Source organism: Pinus tabuliformis, chromosome 6, assembly GCF_031772625.1.
Source record: "Pinus tabuliformis cultivar Carrire ecotype Pingquan chromosome 6, CPIR1, whole genome shotgun sequence".
In the NCBI taxonomy this organism is placed as follows: Eukaryota; Viridiplantae; Streptophyta; class Pinopsida; order Pinales; family Pinaceae; genus Pinus; species Pinus tabuliformis.
In genome coordinates this window covers 1894474791-1894494710 of record NC_142292.1, presented here as the reverse complement: position 1 = coordinate 1894494710, position 19920 = coordinate 1894474791, and positions in this window count along the sequence as shown.

Genomic DNA, 19920 nt, shown 5'->3' with positions numbered 1-19920 from the left:
GTACCCACCAGAAGCTTTTCTTCAATTTAAGCTCTTCCCCTAATATTTTATTAGCATCTTCCCATGGTTCTCTTTTGTTAATGATAAAGGGGCCTAATTGGTTTCTTATCCTCAGCTGAGCCTTCTTTTTGACATTGCAAAAGTGAGTCAAATCTGCATTAATAAGTTGTCTGAAATACCCCTGAGCAAACAGTCTCATAGGCACATATTTTGGCAGTTTATAGGGGCACAACTCACAGCCATATATCTTGATCTCAGTGTGATCTTGATAGAAGTACTAGTCACCTATCCTGTAGTTCTTGGACAGTTGTAAAATTCTCCTTATGTCACCAGAGAGCCTAGGAGGAGGGGCTCTTATCAATAGAGTGGAAGTAGGATGTATGAACAGGTCAATGAATTCAAAGTAAGTATAAGGGGTATCAACAATTCTGTGGAAGACAGAGGTCCAAAAGATTACAGACCTCGTCTCTCCTTTGGCATCCAATTTTCTGATGGGAAATATAAAAATTTATGGGTGGTAATACAACAGTAGATGATATATGAAACTTGTGTATTTAAAAACTCCTTCTCTTTCCAAATTCATAAATTGACCATGGATTTTTTCAGCAACGAAAGATGCATAGTCATACTTAATAGCGGGGGCCTATCCAGGAGTGAAGGTAGATAGCAGAACCAGGACCACTTCATCCACAAATTCACTCGACCTGAACCCCAAGATCACTGATATCATGTCAAGAATAATTCTTCCAACTTCATTGAACCAGACATGTAAATAAGGAGGAGGACCTTGGGGCTGGAAATCTGGTTTCATGAATATCTTAGCAATCCGGCCTATTTCTGCAGTGGATAGTTGAGGGCCTTACTCAAGCAAAATTCCCATGGAAAGAGGAGCAAGAGGCTGAACTGGATGGAATTGTAGCATTTCATTGATAGAATCAACAGTTATGTGGAAAATAACACTTTGTGAAGGAGAGATGACTGCCTTACTGACAGGGTCATAATTTGCACAATAGTGGCGAACAATAGCTAGGAGTATATTGACTGAGGGAAGGTAATACCTGGGGAGATTGGATTTCCATATTCCATAGATATCAGAATTTTCCAAATGACTGTTTCTGATTACGTAGAAAGTTTGCAAATGATTTTGTATACCAATTGGGTCTTGTATCTGGAAATCTCTGTCAGCCAAGGGTAAATGATGTTGGTCTGTATGAGGTGCATTGAGAGGAGCAACATTGAGGGTGACTGGGGCTGCCATAGTTCAATTTTCTATGCTTTTTAATTCGGAGTTTGAATTTTTGTAGAAAAAAGGTAACAGAGCAGTTTTGGTGTATTTCTATGAGAGATATAGATGGAATTCAGCTTGAAATTTGGCTCCTTTGGTATAATTTATAGAGGAAAACTGAAAATACAGTTTTAGGAGGTAAGACGGGGTAAATACCTGTATTTTGGAGGAGACCGAGTGTATTCTGCAGGTTGGACAATGATTTGCCAAGCGAGATATTGGATTATGCTAATCAGGGTAGTGGACTGGAGCTCTGGTAGCAACTTGGATGTAATTTGCATGCAACCGAACATATTTTACATGAAAACAGTGCTTAGTAGAATGGATGAAAATGACACTTTTTCGCGTTTTTATAATTTTTTTGGCTTTGGCGGGCTTTTGGTGCTTTTGGTCGGATGATGTCAGCATGACGAGATATTTTGTCATGTAGCGAATGGTACGGAAGGGTGATGTGGCAATGACGTGGTGATGACATCAGTAGGCGGGGTCAGCGGGAGGGCGATAAGCGGTATTGGCTCGCACCACTTATTGGCTAAGGTGGTTTTGGGTGGAGGGGCTACGAGCATGCTGGAAGGGCACCGTGTGTCCCTCGTATGGCGAGAATCGCACTGGCTCCCTGGGCGGTAATCTTCAGAAGGGAAGGGCTGCGCGATATAATCGCGGGCCATTGGATGAGAGGGCCCGGATCCAACGGCTAGTGGTCAACGATATATGGTGGAGGTTCAAATAGCGTGGGCCCAACATAATTAAATAACATTTTTACTGTGGGCGGGTATGATTGGTTCGTGGGACCCTTGGTTAAGTTATTAATCAACCAAATGTTGATTAATGCTTTAAATGGTGCGGTAATGGGTTATTAAAAGGTTTGCAAGGTTGTTGGTTAATCAAATAACGTGGGGTTAATTGACTCCAAAATCATGTGCGGGGATGGTTATTATATGGTTCCTGATGAACCTATAATTCCGACAAAATTATGAGGTATAGCTATAGTTAGCTGGGGCGGGATATTAAAATTTTCGGGGATTTTTCATATATTTATATAATACGGGGGGGAACAAATTATATAGGAATTATATACTAAAGTTAAGGTTAATATGAAAATTGATATATGTAAAGAATAAGCGCTAAGTTATAATTTTCTAACAACTTAGGCTTAGGAGAAAGAAGGGATTTTTTACACAAGAAATGTGGCTTCTTTGCCTAAGAAAAATAGAGTTTTACTCAGGCTTTTTCATGAAATGGAGTGATTTAGGGGTATTGAGCAGATCTCAATGTCCTTGGGGGGGAATTAATCAATTTTTTTTGGGAGAAATGTGAGGGGAAATTAGATATGCACCATCTGTTTTGTAGCCAAACAAACACCATTGTACTTATGATGTCAAATGAGATGAACTTCTTGAGAAACAAATATTAATCATAAGCATGCTTCTGCAACACCAAAACTGCCTACCCAGGCTACTATACCTATCATTTTTTCTTCCTTTCACATGGGTGCACTTGGACTAGCAAACCCGTTCTTTCTTGTTTTCTTTCGACTACAATCCTATCGAAGTCTACCCTTATTTCTTCCAAGGGCTCAGATTTAACAGTTGAGTTCCTTTGCTTCTCTACCTAACTTCTTATCTGCCATGATTGAACTGTTTGGATAGATTTTATTCTCTATCTCTAAAACAAGAAATTTAAACATGAAGTGACCCAGATTAAGCTTTTTGTCCATCCATCAAATGTGGCAAGAGTCAACTAATTGCACACAAAGAAATTCTTTGCAAAAACATAATAGTAGTGGCATTTTGGACTAGCACAGTTTCCTGGTCTTTTCTTTGGGTTTCATTTCTTTTCTTTTTGACCATTTCATTCTTTTTTCCCTTTTATTTTTCTTTTAGGGAATACCCTCTTTTTATTTTTTAAGCTTTTTGATCTTTTCAAAATATGGAACCTTTGCAGCAAGGAAAGGATGAACATATTTGGGATTTTACCAGCCAATCATGAAATATGACACCTATTGGTATAGGAGCATAACAACTGGCTTAGGAATGTCTTAAAAAATGAATCCCTTCAAGCCATTATCCTCCAACACAACCTCCATTCTATCCCTCTAGGCTATATAATTCGAGTTGCATTTGAAGGCATAATTGAGCCACAAACCGTAGAATGCCATCTGCTGATCCTGAAGTATGTATTGCAAATTCGAATTTCACTTGTAACCGAAAACTCAAAACTTTGAAATCTCATCTAGTATCATGTCTTAAGCTTCGATACCATGTAGAATTTCCTTTAGATTCACAAGCTCATGTAATCTACTAAAACAAGAGACAAGAATCTACTCCTACTTTCAACCAGCGAAAGCCAATAGATCGATGAAAAAAATATGAACAAGAAGAAGAAAAATCAATGGCACATAACACAGTAATTTTTCCTCACGAAAGCCATTTCTCAAAACCCTGCCTATCTATATTGCATTAATCAGGAATCCGAGTGAAGATACAAAGCTTGTTCTCACTAGAACAATTCCACACAAGTGTGCTCAACTCTCTACCTCACAAGCCTGCTATTAGCCAACACTTGGCCAATTTCCATTTCCTGCCAAGCCCCTCTTTCCTTGCACAATTCCTGGGATGAATAAACTATATTTAAAGGGAATTCATGCTTCCAAAACTATGCAATCTTAATTAGGTCCTCTTCCTGATTGCATGCATGATTTATACAACTTAGTAAATCATACAACTGATAATACACTGTCTCTGCACTCTAGTCTCAACTGGGTCTCTCTCAGAACTAACATGCATGAGTTTCTAATGAGAGAATATTCAGTTACATGGAGTAGCACCTGTGGATGCACAAGTTCACTAAAAGATTGCTAATCCTCTACTAGTTCAACAAACAATTAGAACTAGTTTAATTGAATATAACTCAATAAACTGAGTTATCTAATTACAACTCAATCTAAACTCATACTGGATCCCTAGAATTTATGGATAACACTTACATGACTTCCAAAAGACTTCCGACTCGAAATTCCTAAGATAATTAAGTTAATTAAACTCAATTAACTATTTACAAGTTGCTATGAGAATAGAATTCGATTTCAATTCACAATTTAAATTCAAGGACAAATTTAAACTTGAATTTTTTGTCTCCATTTCTCAAGAAACCCAAGTGATAAATATTATAAACCCAAGTGATAAATATTATAATCCCAAGGTATATAAATGCTTAGCTAAATATTATAAACCCTAAAATAAACATACTTAACCATGGTTGACCATGGTTGATTTTCATATTGAGACAATCCTTGTCACAATGAGATGTTGGACTATGGTTGACCATGATTTATTTTTATATTGAGACAAACTTTGTCACAATGCAAAAATGGAAAATGGTTGAACATGGTTAATATTTTCATATTAAGACAATATTTGTCACAATGCGATGTTAGACCATGGTCGACCATGGATGACCATAGTTGTCAGACTATGATGTTGGACCAAGAGACAATCTTTGTCACAATATGACCATGTTTGTTGACCCTGGTTCACCATGGTTAATTATCATATTTGGACAATGTTTGTCACAATGTGATGTTGCAACATGGCTGACCATGGTTGATTTTCATATTAGGGCAACCTTTGTTGCAATGCAATATTGGACCATGGTTGAGAATGATTAATTTCAATTTCAAGACAATTTTTGTCAGAATGTGACATTGGACCATGGTTGATCATGGTTGATTTTCAAATTGGGAAAATCTTTGTCACAATGCGAAATTTTACCATGGTTGATCATGGATGACCATGGTTCACAATGGTTAACAAGTTGATTTTCATATTGAGACAATCTTTGTCACAATGTGACATTGGACCATGGTTGACCAAGATTATAAAGCCAATGTTTTTATGCTAAACACCATGATAAGTATTAAAACCCCTATGAATAGTAATAAACCATAGGAATATGAACTCTTAGATTAATAAACCCAAGGGATTGATGCTATAAACCCAAGGGAATGTGGTGGAACTTAGACAATGTGACAATGTGACATTGGACAATGGTTTCACATACTCAACCATGAATTTTTTTTTTTTTCTAAATATGTCTAAAATCTATTACTATAACAAAATGATACATGGAGGCACTGGTCTCTGCAGTTTTTAACCAAAGTTCATGGCATATTGCAACCAAAACAAAATGAAGACTTCAATGAAGAGGGAAACCGGTCCAGTCCAAAATAGATTTGTTGCCCTTGCAGGGGAAACCAACATGTGAACATAGTGTGATATTCTTTTGAAAACAGCTTCAAAACTAACTATTCTGCTCAAAATGGCAAAAATAAACTGATAGGACTAGGTGTCAGGAACCTGAAACCTGAAGAAACATGTTGGTATAGTTGTCATTTGGTGTCAATGGGTGTTCTTCAAGAATTAGGCACCTATAGACATTGAGGTCATCCTCTTCTTTTTGCAGTTCACCCGTGTCTTCCTTCTCACTCTTGCTGACTGTGGGGTGGTCGAGATTTTCTCGATTCTACTCTACTACTATCAAAATTGAGAGTAGAAGGCTCGCCTTGAGCAGTTTCATTCTTCTCCATTGCGCTAGTGGGACGTCCTTCAGTGATGGAAGGCTCCTCCTAAAACATAATTGTTATGGAGGCCTTGATAAGAGGTCGATCCAGAGAGCATTGGTATGTGAAGTGAGCTATATAACTCGAACACTGAGAGATGGAAGGGAGAGCAGTAGCTGATGGATAGGTTTGCAAAGGCTGGGAGCTAACAACATGAGTGCAACCCTTACCACTGCGTGTATCAGAATAACAAGCCGAGAAATGATTTGACGAGGGGGAGGAGTCAGAGACAATTGAGGGCAAAGAATGGAGAATTCTGTCTCAGCTGTTGCCCCTCGTGCAGCACATTTGAGGCATAATTTCATAGGGAGAAAGTGACTATCTGTGAGGAGTAGGCACAGAGTAGAAATGGTCATTTAAGGTTGTGTTATTAGAGGTGGAAGGCTCAGAAGCAAGGGTCAAGTTACATAACATGCTCTGCGAATAGTGGTTGCCCTTCCCGAACTCTGTACAACAGAGAATTTGGCATCTCCTGCCTGTTGTTGTGCGAGTTCTTGGCTCCATGATAGCTCGGGGGCACTTACATTTTAGAGGCAGAGGAGTATAAATAGACGAGGATGCGGGCCAAAGAGCACCTGATGTCTCCATAATGAAGAGCCGAGGCGGGATGGCGGTGGTAAATTAGTGTGAGTGCAGCATTGAAGCACATTTATGAAGGGTTGTAAGACATTTTTATGGTGCGGTGTGTGAGATTACAGGTGGCCATGTGGCTACGCCACTTGTTGTCCCGTATCTTCACCATGACATCAACCATTGAAAACACTTGCATTCAGGACATGCTTAACCATGATTATAGACCCAATGGATTTCTATTAAACCTCAAGATTAATATTAGAAACCCGATGAATAATATTATATCCTAGGAATATGAACGCTTAGATTAATAAACCCAAGGGTTTGATATTATAAACCTAAGGGATTAATTCTAAAACCCTAAGGTACTAAAACCCAACGAAATAAAATTAAACCCAAGGGATTAATACTAAAAACCCAAGGGGTTATAAACCCAAGGGAATAATATTAAACCCAATGGATAGATATTATAAACCCAATGTATATAAACCCTTATATAAATATTATAAACCCTAAAATAAACATGATTAACCATGATTGACCATGATTTATTTTCATACTGACACAATCTTTCTTATAATGCAATGTTGGACTATTGTTGACCATGATTGATTTTCATATTAAGACAACCTTTGTCACAATGTGACATTGGTCAATGGCTGACCATGGTTGACCGTTTTATATTTTCATATCGAGATCATCTTTACCACAATGTGACATTGGACCATGGTTGTCACAATGTGATGTTGGACCAAGAGACACTCTTTGTAACAATGTGACCATGGTTGATCATGATTGGCCATGGTTCACCATGGTTAATTTTTATATTGAGATGATCTATGTCACAATGCAATGTTTGAACATGATTCACAATGGTTGAGTTTCATATTGAGACAATCCTTGTCACAATGCGACAGTGAACCATGGTTGACCATCATTGATTTACATGTCGAGACAAACATTTTCAGAATGCGATGTTGGACCATGGTTGAACATGGATGATTTTCATATTGAGACAATCTTTGTCACAATGAGACATTTTACCATGGTTGACCATGGTTGATTTTCATATTGAGACAATATTTGTCACAATGTGACGTTGGAGCTTGGTTGACCATCAATGACCATGGTTGATGATGGTTGACGATGGTTTATTTTCATATTGAGACAATCTTTGTCACAATGTGACATTGGACCATGGTTAAGCATCATTGTAAACCCAAGGGATTTATATTAAACCCTATGATTAATATTAAAAACCCTGTGAGTAATATTATATCTTAGGAATATGAACCCTTAGATTAATAAACAAAAGGGATTGATATTATAAAGGCAAAGGATTAATACTAAAAGTACAAGGGATTATAAAACCAAGGGAATAAATTAAACCTAAAGGTTTAATACTATAACCCAAGGTATATAAAACCTAAGATAGATATTATAAACCCTAAAAAAAACATGGTTGACCATCGACCATAGTTGATTTTCCTGTTGACACAATCCTTTTCATAATGTGACATTTGACCATGGTTGACCATCATTTATTTTCATATTGAGGGAAATCGTCATCACAAAGCAACATTCGAACATGCTTGAACATGGCAAACCATGGTTGATTTTCATAGTGAGACAATCTTTGTCACAATACGACATTACGTATGGTTGAAAATGATTTATTATAAACCCAAGGGATTGATATTATAAAACCGTGATAGTAATAAACACAAGGGATACTAAATTTATAAACCCAAGGTGCTAATACATTATATATATATATATATAGAATGTAATTTATTTATAGTAACTAATAATAATGTTAATATATTAATTAATATTAATATATTAATGTAAACATAGTTAAATTAATGATATCAAATATTTTGAATTATATATTTAAGTTTAATATATTAAATTCTAAGATTATAAACCCCAAGATTAATATTATAAAGCCTAAGATTTATTGTAAACCTTATGATTAATATCAAACCTTCAGATTAATATTTTAAACCATAGGATTATAAGCCCTGAGATTTATATTATAAACCATAAGTTTAAAATTAAATTCTTTGTAATGTTGAGCATGTGTTACCTCATTTTTAAAAAATTATTATGCTGGTTATGGTTGACGATGCTTGAACATGGTTGTCCTACATTGATTGTGGTTGAACATGAGTGTCGAAGGTTAATGAAGGTCAACAATGTTAAATAGATTCATATATGGTTGAAAAGGGTTGACCATAGTTTGACTATTTTTAACCCTAGCCATCCATTAAAATCCTACATGGTCAACCTCATTCCATATAGTTCACTATGTTTTACTATAGGCCACGTTTCAATAGACCATGATTCTTGAGGTAAGTATGGTTCACCATGGTAATCATATTGACTATAGTTGACTATGATGCCCATGTTTATTATACTCACCATGTCAACAATAGTCAACCATAGTAAATTGTGTTAATGTATAAACAAATTTATAGTTAAAGTTTTATAAATATATAAATTAATATATTATTAACCTATCATTAATATTATATTAATCTCTTATCAATATTATTAAATGTTTTAGTAATTTTCTTAATGTTATATTAATGTGTTAATTATTTTAACTAGATTAAAGTTAAAATAATTTATAAAAACTATTAACAATGTATCCACGTTATTAATATAACATCATTTTTTTTAAATTCATAATAATATTTTTTATCTTGATTAATATAAATATTAATTATATTTACATTATATGATAAGTTGATTTTTTTTGAGCTTCGAAGATGAACCCTAACAGCTCTCTTGCCGCCTCCCTTCCTTCGGCCGCCGTTTGGTCTCTGCTTGGCCCTGCTGAGGATGGTGATGCGTGATTCAGTCACGAAATGTTGGTCTTTTCCCTCTTTGCTGGTCTGCATGTTTTCCATTCGCATCTGAAAGCTCCCCTCACTCTCTTTTGCTCCGCTCGGGACTTTGGGGCAGCCAGATATCGGCCCTCTGCTGCAGCAACTCGTTACCGCCGCCCCCTTCAGGATGCAGACGCAGCGGCTAAGGATGAACATGCAGAATTCTTTACTGCTTCTCCTCTGGTGGTGGCTCTTGGGAAGAAATCTTATGTTCTGGAAGGCTGCTCGCCACCATGGGTACCTCCCCTGTCCCCCCAGAATAGCCGATCCTCTGCACTCAATCTTCAGAATCCCTTCAGCTCCCTGGATCTGCCTAGATGGAGCACCTAGAAGCTATATTGGGCAGATTACAATGAAAGATTCACTGACCTTTGGTCTCTCTCTTCATCTCCTCTTAAGCCACTGCGGCAAGTTCAGGAAACGAAGACCATTCAAAGCACATGCCTCCTCACATCTCAGATCTGCAGGGGAAAGCGAATCTCTGATTTCTCTGCCTCGTTCCAGATACAAATCAGGCTCACCACTAACAAAACTTTGCTACAATGGGTACACTCGTCGGATCTAGTGCAGGACCTCAAGCATGTTCTGGACATCAAGCTGGGGATACCTTCTACAGCTCAATGGCTTCTCCACGAAGGTAAACAACTTGAGGATCTTTATCCCCTTTCTTTTTACAACATTAAGAGAGATGCCTCCATTATTTTAACCCTTCGTTTGAGAGGGGGAGCTGTTGGACAGTCATCCTCAGCTAAGGCATTTTCATACAAATATGCAGTCCATGCACAAATGCCTGAGAAGACAGCTCCACCAGTTCAGGCTCCCAAACCTTTTTTGGTGGACAAACTGGAGGAAACCCCATCCATTGAAATAATGCATCCAACTCTGGATGAGCAAGCCCAAAAGTTTGCAGAGCATGCCATTATCTGTAGGTTCAATGGTCTATGGCCACGCACAGTAGACCTATACCAATGGATTCACTCTAACTAGACCAACAATTGCAAGGTTCTGTTATTTTCAAAGGTCTTCTTCATTGTAGTGTTCGCTTTTGGTGAGGACTACCAAAAAGCTTTAACTGCAGGTCCATGGTTTTGGGGCTCAGCAGGTTTATTCCTTACCCCCTGGTTCCTAGATTTCAATCCAGCTACAACAATCATCACCAAGCTCCCCATCTGGGTTAGAATTCCTAACCTCCCGGTGCATTAATGGCATTTTGATGTTTTCCAAGGGATCGGAAATTCTCTAGGCCGATTCCTAGACACAAACATCTCTAGAGGGGAAAAGGGCCTATACACCTTTGCCAAAATCTGTGCAAAAATAGACATGAGCAAAGGTCTCCCTGACCAGATCAATCTCAAAATTGGAGACTTCCATTGGACTCAAGCCCTGGATTACGAGAACACAGCCTTTCGTTGCCGAAATTGCCATAATACAGTGCACCTTTAGAGCTCCTGTCCCACGAGGCCTGTCAACAAGAAGAAAGCCATTCCTAAGCAGAAATCCAAGAGCTGGAAGCCTCATGATCATCCCCCCATGGATGATTTTGATTTCAGCTCGGATGAAGAGGAGAAGAATGAGGCAGAAATGGAAGCAAAGCTGGCACAGAATCTGCCCTCGGCTGAGCCTGTGGACCCGTCTATCCAGCCAATCTCACAGAAACGGAATCTTGAATCCTCTCCCTCGGATTCAGATAAGGAAACCTCTCTGTCTACCCAGCTCAGTTTGCAAATCTTGCCAGATCAGAAGTGCCCTCCTGAATGGGTGAAAGTTGGTAAAAAGAAAGGGAAAAAATGTCGAATAGTAGATTCCACCCATGTTGGGTAGATTCCTCTACTATGCTCTTGCTCCTCTGTTCTTCTTGTCTCTTCTTGCTCAGCACTTCTCTCCTCTAGGGGCCGAGGTGGATAGATTATCCTTTCCAACCGGCCTGTTCCTGCTTCTCTTGGCTGTAATGTCTTATCGTACTATATTTCCCCTTAATAGAATTAGTTTTTACTGAGAAAAAAAAAATGTAAATATTAATTAATAGTAATATTAATATGTATATGATTTTATAAGATTTAATAATAATAATAATAATAATAAAAATAAAAATAATAATATCAATAAAAATAATAATATTGTTATTGTTAATATTAATTTTAATATTAATATTAATTAATATTTAAATGAAGCAAACTATAAATAACTTGTTAATTTTTTAAAATAATGTATCCACTTTATTAATGTAGCATGATCAATGTTTTTAACTTTATAACCGTTTTTGAAATTTTACTAACCCTGAATTTTGACGTGTTATTAAATGTTTTAGTCACTTTATTAAGGTTATATTCATAATATAATAAATTTAAATATATTCATTTAATAAAAATTATATATATATATATATATATATATATATATATATATTATATTATTTATTTATTTATTTTATAATAATAATATAATTATTAATATTAGTATTAATTAATTTAATTATATATATCTATATATAAAAGGTTTTATTCATTCAACAAAAGAAAAGTACGTAGATAGAAAAATGGAAGTAGTCTCACCCCGACCAGGCTTGTTGGCTAATGCTAGCACCATATGACAAAGAAACAATTAAAGAAATAAAGGAATAATCCAAAGTTTAATAGGTCAAAAGCACCAAAAGACGAGGAGAACTAGGAGAGCACATGTGACCATGCTCAATCGTCAGAAGTGATTGATGTTGGATTGTATGGACCAATCCTTGGAGGGGGAGGGAGATAATAGGTACACTACACATGCTTCTCAAAGTGAACCAACCACGTTTCCATCTTCTTCGCCTTTTATGTTAGCATATTTTGACCATGCGAGAACACCATAATCCTTTCTCAAATATGACATTGAAAGTAATGCAATTGATTTAGCGTAGCAATAACAACCTCGTGTTCTTTTTTTCTCGCTTTAATATAAAATCCCAGACGACCCAGAATATACTGAAGAAAATCACGTCAGATGTCAGAGAAAATTTGTCGATGAGAAACACTTGTACACCTTGACCAACGATTCTAACTGCGCACGCCTGGTCCATCCTTGTTACCAGGAATAGTGTCTATGCAGAACTGCTAATCCCACTAAGGCTGCTAGCTACCTTAGAAACAAACAAACTAAAACTACTTTCGTTTTCCTTTATGAAAGATAGATGAGAGAAGAATAAAGGAGACCAACCTCTCTCTTGCGCTTGATTCCTTGTTCGATTCCTCTCTCTTCTAATAGTCCTTTGCTACTTATTTTCATACCCAGCTTCACAGAATACTTGTAGAATCAAAGAAGCATAACACTATACGAGAACATGGATCTATTATCATAAGCAATATAGGATCAGATGTATATTAACCACACAAATGCATAAAACATCAATCGCACAAGTGTATGGAGGAAAACTTGAATATTTTTATTGATAATCAAGAAAGAGCCAAGAGGATTACAACCAATTGTTTTGACCCAACATCATCCTCTCAGCAAGTAAGCCCTTCTTCACCTCATGAAAAGCTTAGATCACCCAACACTATGATGTTGTCTCAAGAAACCAACAGGAATTCCTTACAAGATGCAAAATTCTAGCCCTTGGATCTCTGGGATGAAGGATCCATATATAGATGTCTGCAAGGGAGATGAGTTAGCTTGAGATTTGATTAGTGTCTTCCCTCTGATAGTTCTTGATTCCACTTGGAGATTGATGATCTCTTACTCATCCCTGGTCGAATTCAGAGAGGCAAGTGTCACAGGAGAAGTTTCTGGAAGATTCCATGCTTCTCCACCTTGTGGATTGACCCTGCCATTTGTCACTTCTCACCCATCGCACCCCATAGAAGGGATTTTTGAAATGCAATGCACCTACTATGTGTATTTAGGTGGGATGCAATGCACATTGCCTATGGAGCAGGTGAAATTGTCCAGTTTTGACCAGTTCTGAGTAGTTTTTCATGGAGAACTTCTGGGAGATGTTGTAATCAGTTGACCTTGATCATTTAGGGGTTGGAACAACACCTTTAGGGACTTAGGAGCCCTCGGTTTATGGAAATTTATGCTTGGGGTTGCAGTGCCCAAAAATGTCTATAACAGTTGCCCCCTAAAGCATGAGTTCGTTAATCTTTTGATGTCGGGTGAAATGCTTTATCATGAGGATCCGAAGTTCTTTCAAGCTGGAAGGAGACCTGTAATAAGATACAATACAATACATTATCTTTATAATATTTTCATGATCTAGTTAAGGCAGGCATTCCCATGCTCAGCTTTATAAATTAATTTTCATGTACATAGGATAGACAATCGTCTGAGTGTAGACTGATGATTCTGGTAGAGCCATCATCCCTTATATTGGATGATTATCTATGCAGCAATGATGTACATTTGATGTCTTTATTTTCCTGAATATATATCGCAGCCCAGATGGATGAAACTAGATCTGGGGTCTTCAATCTCGTTCGATCTTCACTCAAAGTACAAGTTGATCCATGTGAGAGATGTTCTGGAGTCGAACATGGAAAGACATTGCCTGATTACCAACCAATGATGTAAGTTGTTAATAGGCGTGAGAGGAATCACCGATAATGATAATGATCCTCAAGGTACTGCAGTACAATTCACATGGTGTGAATAAGGGACTTGGCGTCGAACACCACGTAAAATATTTCGGTCGAAGGCCATTGATGTAAACCTGTCGTCGAAAGTGAGAAACTTGCCATTGAGGCATGCAAGTTTCAAAGTACTGAACGGGTTGTTCCTAGATCGACTTCTTGGATAATGAGTTGATGTCGACAAGAAGCGATCCGTCATAGGAGGGCCTTAATGAATCCCACATCAATGACACAGAACGAAGCAAATTATTTTAATGGAGGTGAAAACAATCTGGTGATATACGGTTTAGGGTGGCAGTCATGAAAGAATGGAGTGAAAATGTATTATAGTGGGTGAGACACAGGTGAATTCTCTGAGTGACTTCTCTTGAAAATATCTGCGACACTGACATGATGGATTGGTAGCATTAACCCCAAATATGGATGGTGTGACGGAACCATGGTGATATGACCAGTGAATGGAACAACCCAACCCAACTAGGATGTGGAGTGAAAGTGTCATGTTCAAGAGCGACTTGCTACCAACAAGGTTTCTTCAAGTTTTCTTCCCAATTTTTCCCCAGTCATTGTTGACCAGTACCTCTTTATTTTTGTCAAGCTTGAGGAGGATAACATATGCTTGTTCTATAATTTTCCCTTCGGGCAAACCCATCACTATGTTTTAACAAGCCTAGCGATAGTGAAACTCGTTCTTGTCTATTATGGACAAATTTGTCGCTATTAGGTTTTAACGAGTTTAACGACAAAGATAACTTGGTCCTTTTCAATTTTAGAGAGTCTGAAAAGGAACATAAAGGAAACTCCAAAATCTTTTTTCGTCATCTAATCCCTTAAGTCCGATAAAGTATAAAATAATACAGAAGGGATGAATTTTCAGTACTTTTAACGAGCCGAACAAAAAAAGCGCTCGATCTTTTTGTGTAATAATCCCTCAGGTCCAAAAGGATTAAAATCTAAAGGAGGGATAGCACTTCTGGTCGCTTTAAGGAGCTGGAGAGGCCAATAGCTCGCCAATCTTTTCATATTTTATAATTCAGTTGAAAAGAGCTTAAAGGAGACTCGTCTTCGAGGAACGAGTGATAAATTCAGGTAGCAGCTGATTCCAAGTAAGGTTTGGAACTTTCCAATCACGCCAGTGTTACAAGGATGGCTAACAAGATCACTCTTCGTAGCTGTTCCTCAAAAGGGGTAAACAATCAAGTGGAGGTGAATGATCGGCCAATACAGAGTGGAGGTGATGATGAGAACACGACCAAGGCTTCAAAGGCTGAAGTACTACATTCACGATGGTTATTTACCAGAAATTGGTTCATTTTTTAATGAGCTTAAACACTGGGGGAAACACTTGCTCATGGCTTATGTTTATTTTCTAACGAGCATGAAGTCCGCGTTAAAACTGCTCGATATAATGGTCATTTCTTGACTTTACCATTAATGACTTTGTTCCTTCAAAGGTTGCACTGCATACTCAATTGCTTCATCAAACTAGTTAGAAATGAACAATACATGTCTAGAAAATGAGTTAAGACACTAAAATTTTACTTGAATTACGTAAAAAGTAATTTAAAAGTGCTTTTACCCCTCATTTTACCATTTAATTTCAACTTTGCCTTGTTGGAGCTTTGGAGGTGCTTTCCCCCTTTGATTTTCACCAGCTGATTCCAAGAGATTCTGTGGATAATTTTTGGTGTCGTCTGGACCAGGTAGGAGCTAAACCTGAGCCCTTTCATTTCATCCTTTCCATTTTGCATTTTGAGCCTGATTTCTGGTTTTTCTGAGCCCCTGGGGTTTGAAAAACTCACCCTGGCTCCATCACACCTTTTCTATATCGAAAGGTGTGTTGCATGTTGGTCTACCCACTGGACAGTTAGCATGCAATGCACCCAGAACACTGTTGGAGGTGCGATGGGCACAAGGAAGGAAATTTGTGCACAGTTTTCAATGGAAATTTTTGCCTGATTCTCACCAAATCAGGATCTAACTCCTCTCTTGCTTGTTTTCAGAGATTTCTTGGAGAAAAATGACTATTACATGGCGAGAACGTGAGCATGAAGAAGAGGACATGCTTGCTTTACATGATCCGGTTACTGTAAACGCACTGCGGAACTGTGGCCTGTTGAAGTTTTTCTGCATCTCTAGCATGAGACAAAAAATCAACTTGCTGCAGTATTTGCTCGATGCTTGGGACCCTACCAGCCAGGTGTTCCAGATTAGGGGAAAATCCATCCCCTTGACTGTCGTGGACATCTTTTTTTTGACCGGCTTATCGAGGCGGGGTGCCCCTATCTCTTTATCAGGTTCGGCCCATGGAGGTGAATCTGTGAGAGATTACGTTCGCAGGTATTGTAGAGAGGGATCTCAGCTGAGTAAAGATGGCAAGATCATCATCCGAGATGTCACTGACAAGTCTTTGAGGACCATTCTATTCACTTTTGGTAGGATGGATGGTGGTGCGGCTCTCCATGTGGCCAACCGGTCTTATATGCAGTATGCCTTAGAATGTCTCGAACCGAAGGTGTTCAACTGGTGTGATGTAGTACTCCTTGTGATGAAAGAACAGTTGACCAAGGTCAAAAACGGGAGATTGAAGAACTTTGGATATGGTTCTATTTTGACTGCCTTCGCCTTGGAAAAGATCCCACTGATGTAGCCGCAGTATATTTCACTTGGTTTACCTCCACCGACTGAACCACGGATGCAGAGATGGGTCGACCATATGTCCAGACATGCTGGTCAGTCTCAAATTTCTATTTCTGATACCTTCTTCGGGTGGTTTGATCGTCAGGAGATGGTTTTTTCCGAGTATCCATATGCTGGTATGGACTTCCGGGGTGACTCGGATTTGGTACTGCTGGCTGGCGAGCAGTGGGGTGCCATTGGTAAATTATTTGACCATTTTTCTATTTATCATTTCTCTTTATAATGTCCTTGTGCTTTATTCTATCAAGACTAATCAGAAATCATGTGCTTATGCAGATATTGGTCCCGTCCGGCCAGTAGTACGCCTGAGAGTGCCGGCCGCCGCTCCAGCAGGAGAGGCTGTGGGAAGGGATATCCTTCGCGACCTTGATGTGGCTGAGACTCTTTCAACATTACATGATCAGGTCGAGGGACTCACCCTCGGTATTCTAGATGTGAGGACTGATGAGCTGCCTCTAAGGTTGCAGCGACATACAACTGGCATGCCAAGTCGATGGACTAGGCTTTTACGCATGATTGCACAGGCGGTGACTTGTTATCACCAGCATCATTAGACTAGGGTTCCCCCTAGCGTTTTGAGTTTTGGGTCATTTTACCAATTTTGTCTTGGTTACAGAACATTATGTATAAACCATAAATAGTTATATATATATTTTTGATTTTCGGAGTTTTATTTTGGTTAAGTTATATGATCTGCATGCAAATATTGATGAAATGCTTATTTTTATAAATGTTGCAAATGTCTATCTAACACATAATTTGCCAGTGAGTCAGTTAATGTGTTTAAGCTTCTGGAAATATGCTGATATTGAATAAAATCAAATTTCCTTTCCAAAATCTTGACTCTTGGGAACATGCGATAGATAGCTGGATTTCGGACGGAGTAGATACCAGTGAGTTGTAGTATGACGAGCTGTGAGTCTAGCCTGACGACAAGTCGGCATATGCCATGTGTGATGGCATCAGAGAGAAGTTCTATCAACGCGCTATATTTAGCGATGTTATTCGTTGATTGACCAATACATACCCCTCTGAAACTTACTAACTCGCCGCTTGGATAAAAAATGGCCCACGCTGCAGAAGATAGGTTCCGTGAACTACGACTTGCTCTGTTGGCATATCCAACAAAAGATTCCAATATGTTCGACATCTGTGACAAATGTAAAAAGTGGATTTACTTGAACAAAATGATTACCCTTAGCGAAAACAAAAATGTAACAAAAGCATATAGGTTACTATACCGATTATGCATAGTAACGCTTAAGGTACAACCCGTTATGGGGTTGCACCAGTGGAATTCCATCGCAATCCATTAAATCGTAGGCTCCTTTTGCTAATACACATTTAATAATATAGGGGCCCATCCATAAGGACTTGAATTTACCTGCTCCCAATTTATCGGATTCTTGGTCATAAAGTAAGACCAGGTCACCTTCTGAGAAGACATGGGGTTTGACATTCTTGTCGAACTGCGCCTTGACTCATTTCTTATGGGCTTCGTTAGACAAAGCGACATCATGACGGGTTTCATCCAATTGGATTAGTTCCAAGAAACGAGCCTCCTCTTCTAAAGTTCCGGGGATAAGGTCGATTGCAAGTTTGAGGGACGAGATTTCACACTGAACCGGTAAGATTGCTTCTAGGCCATACACTAGTTGGAAGGGTGTAAACTCAGTTGCATTCCTTACCGATGTTCAGTATGCCCACAAGGCTGAGTATAGGATCAGGTGCCAACTCCTTTTGTGGACTCCAATCATCCTTTGCAGCATGCGCTTCAAGACTTTGTTGATTGCTTCAACTTGTCCGTTGGCCCGCGGGTAGTATGGAGTAGAGCTATCGTGAGACAACCCTAATTTGGCAGCTAATTCAGCCATCATGTGATTGCGAAAATGCGATCGATGATTGAAAAAGAAAAGGCCAGTTGTTTCACCAGTGTTATCTAATGTAGGCATCGCCTCGGCCCATTTGGTAAAATAGTCCACTACGACTATGATATACCCATGCCCCCCGGTCGAGATGGGGCTGCATGTCATGAAATTGATGCCCCATTTGGGGAATGGCCCAACAGCAACTATTGGCTGCAGAGGTTCGGGTGGTCTTCTCGTTTTGCTGTCGAAAATTTGACAGGCATGGCAACTTCTGACTGCGGTTATGCAATCTTTGAACATTGTTGGCTAGAAGTATCCTGCTCATAAAAAAATTTGCGTCGTAGCGTAACCGGATTGATGCCCCCCACATGTGCCTGAATGGCAATCATTCAGGACTTTTTCGGCTTCCTCATGGGTAAGGCACCTCCTTAGAACTGTATCGACACCATGACGGTAAAGCGTGTCATTGACGATCATGTAGTCTTTTGATTGGTATCGAATACGTTTTTGTTCGGAGCGGGAGGTGTTAGGCCTATAATTTTGGGTTTGGAGATAAATGATTATATCTCCATACCATGGATTGCTTGAAGATATCAGAAACAAAGATTCATCCACGATTGTTTCTTCGGATGTTTCATCGTTGGACGGCGATGGGAAATCGTATAATAATTCCGCGAAAACCATGGCTTTCTTTGACTTGGATTTTACAAATTCCAAATCAAACTATTGTAGAATTGCTATCCATTTTGAATATTTTCCCCCCAGCAACTGTCGCGATAATATATAAGTCATGGGGTTGCAATCTGACGGAATGGTAGTTTTTCGAAAGAGGACATAGTGTCGAAATCTCTGTATCGCTTGAACAGCTGCGAGCGCCAGCTTTTCAACATAGGAATATTTTCTCTCTGTATCATTTAAGTTTTTACTTAAATAATATATAGGATGTTCAATTTCGTTTTCTTCTTGAACTAAAACCATTGCGATGATTGTATCTGCTGCAGCCAGATACAGGTTAAAGTATTTTTGATAATCAAGAGCGTACATTAATGATGCTTTCATTAGGGATTCTTTTAGAGCATCAAAGGAAGCTTGCGCGACCTGATCCTAGACGAGGGGCACTTCCTTTTTCAATAGATGTGTGTAACCTTTAGCAAGTTCTGCGTAATTTGGAATGAACCTCCTCAGAAAGTTTGCTTTCCCTTGGAGTTTCTGAATCTGAAGAAAATTTGAAGGTGGAGGCAAATTTATGATTACCTGAACCTTGCATGGGTCGAGACAAATCCCGTCCTTTGAGACTACAAAGCCAAGTAAGTGACCAGAACTGACACAAAACACACATTTTTGTGGATTGAGTCATACCTTGTAGTGTCGGCAACGT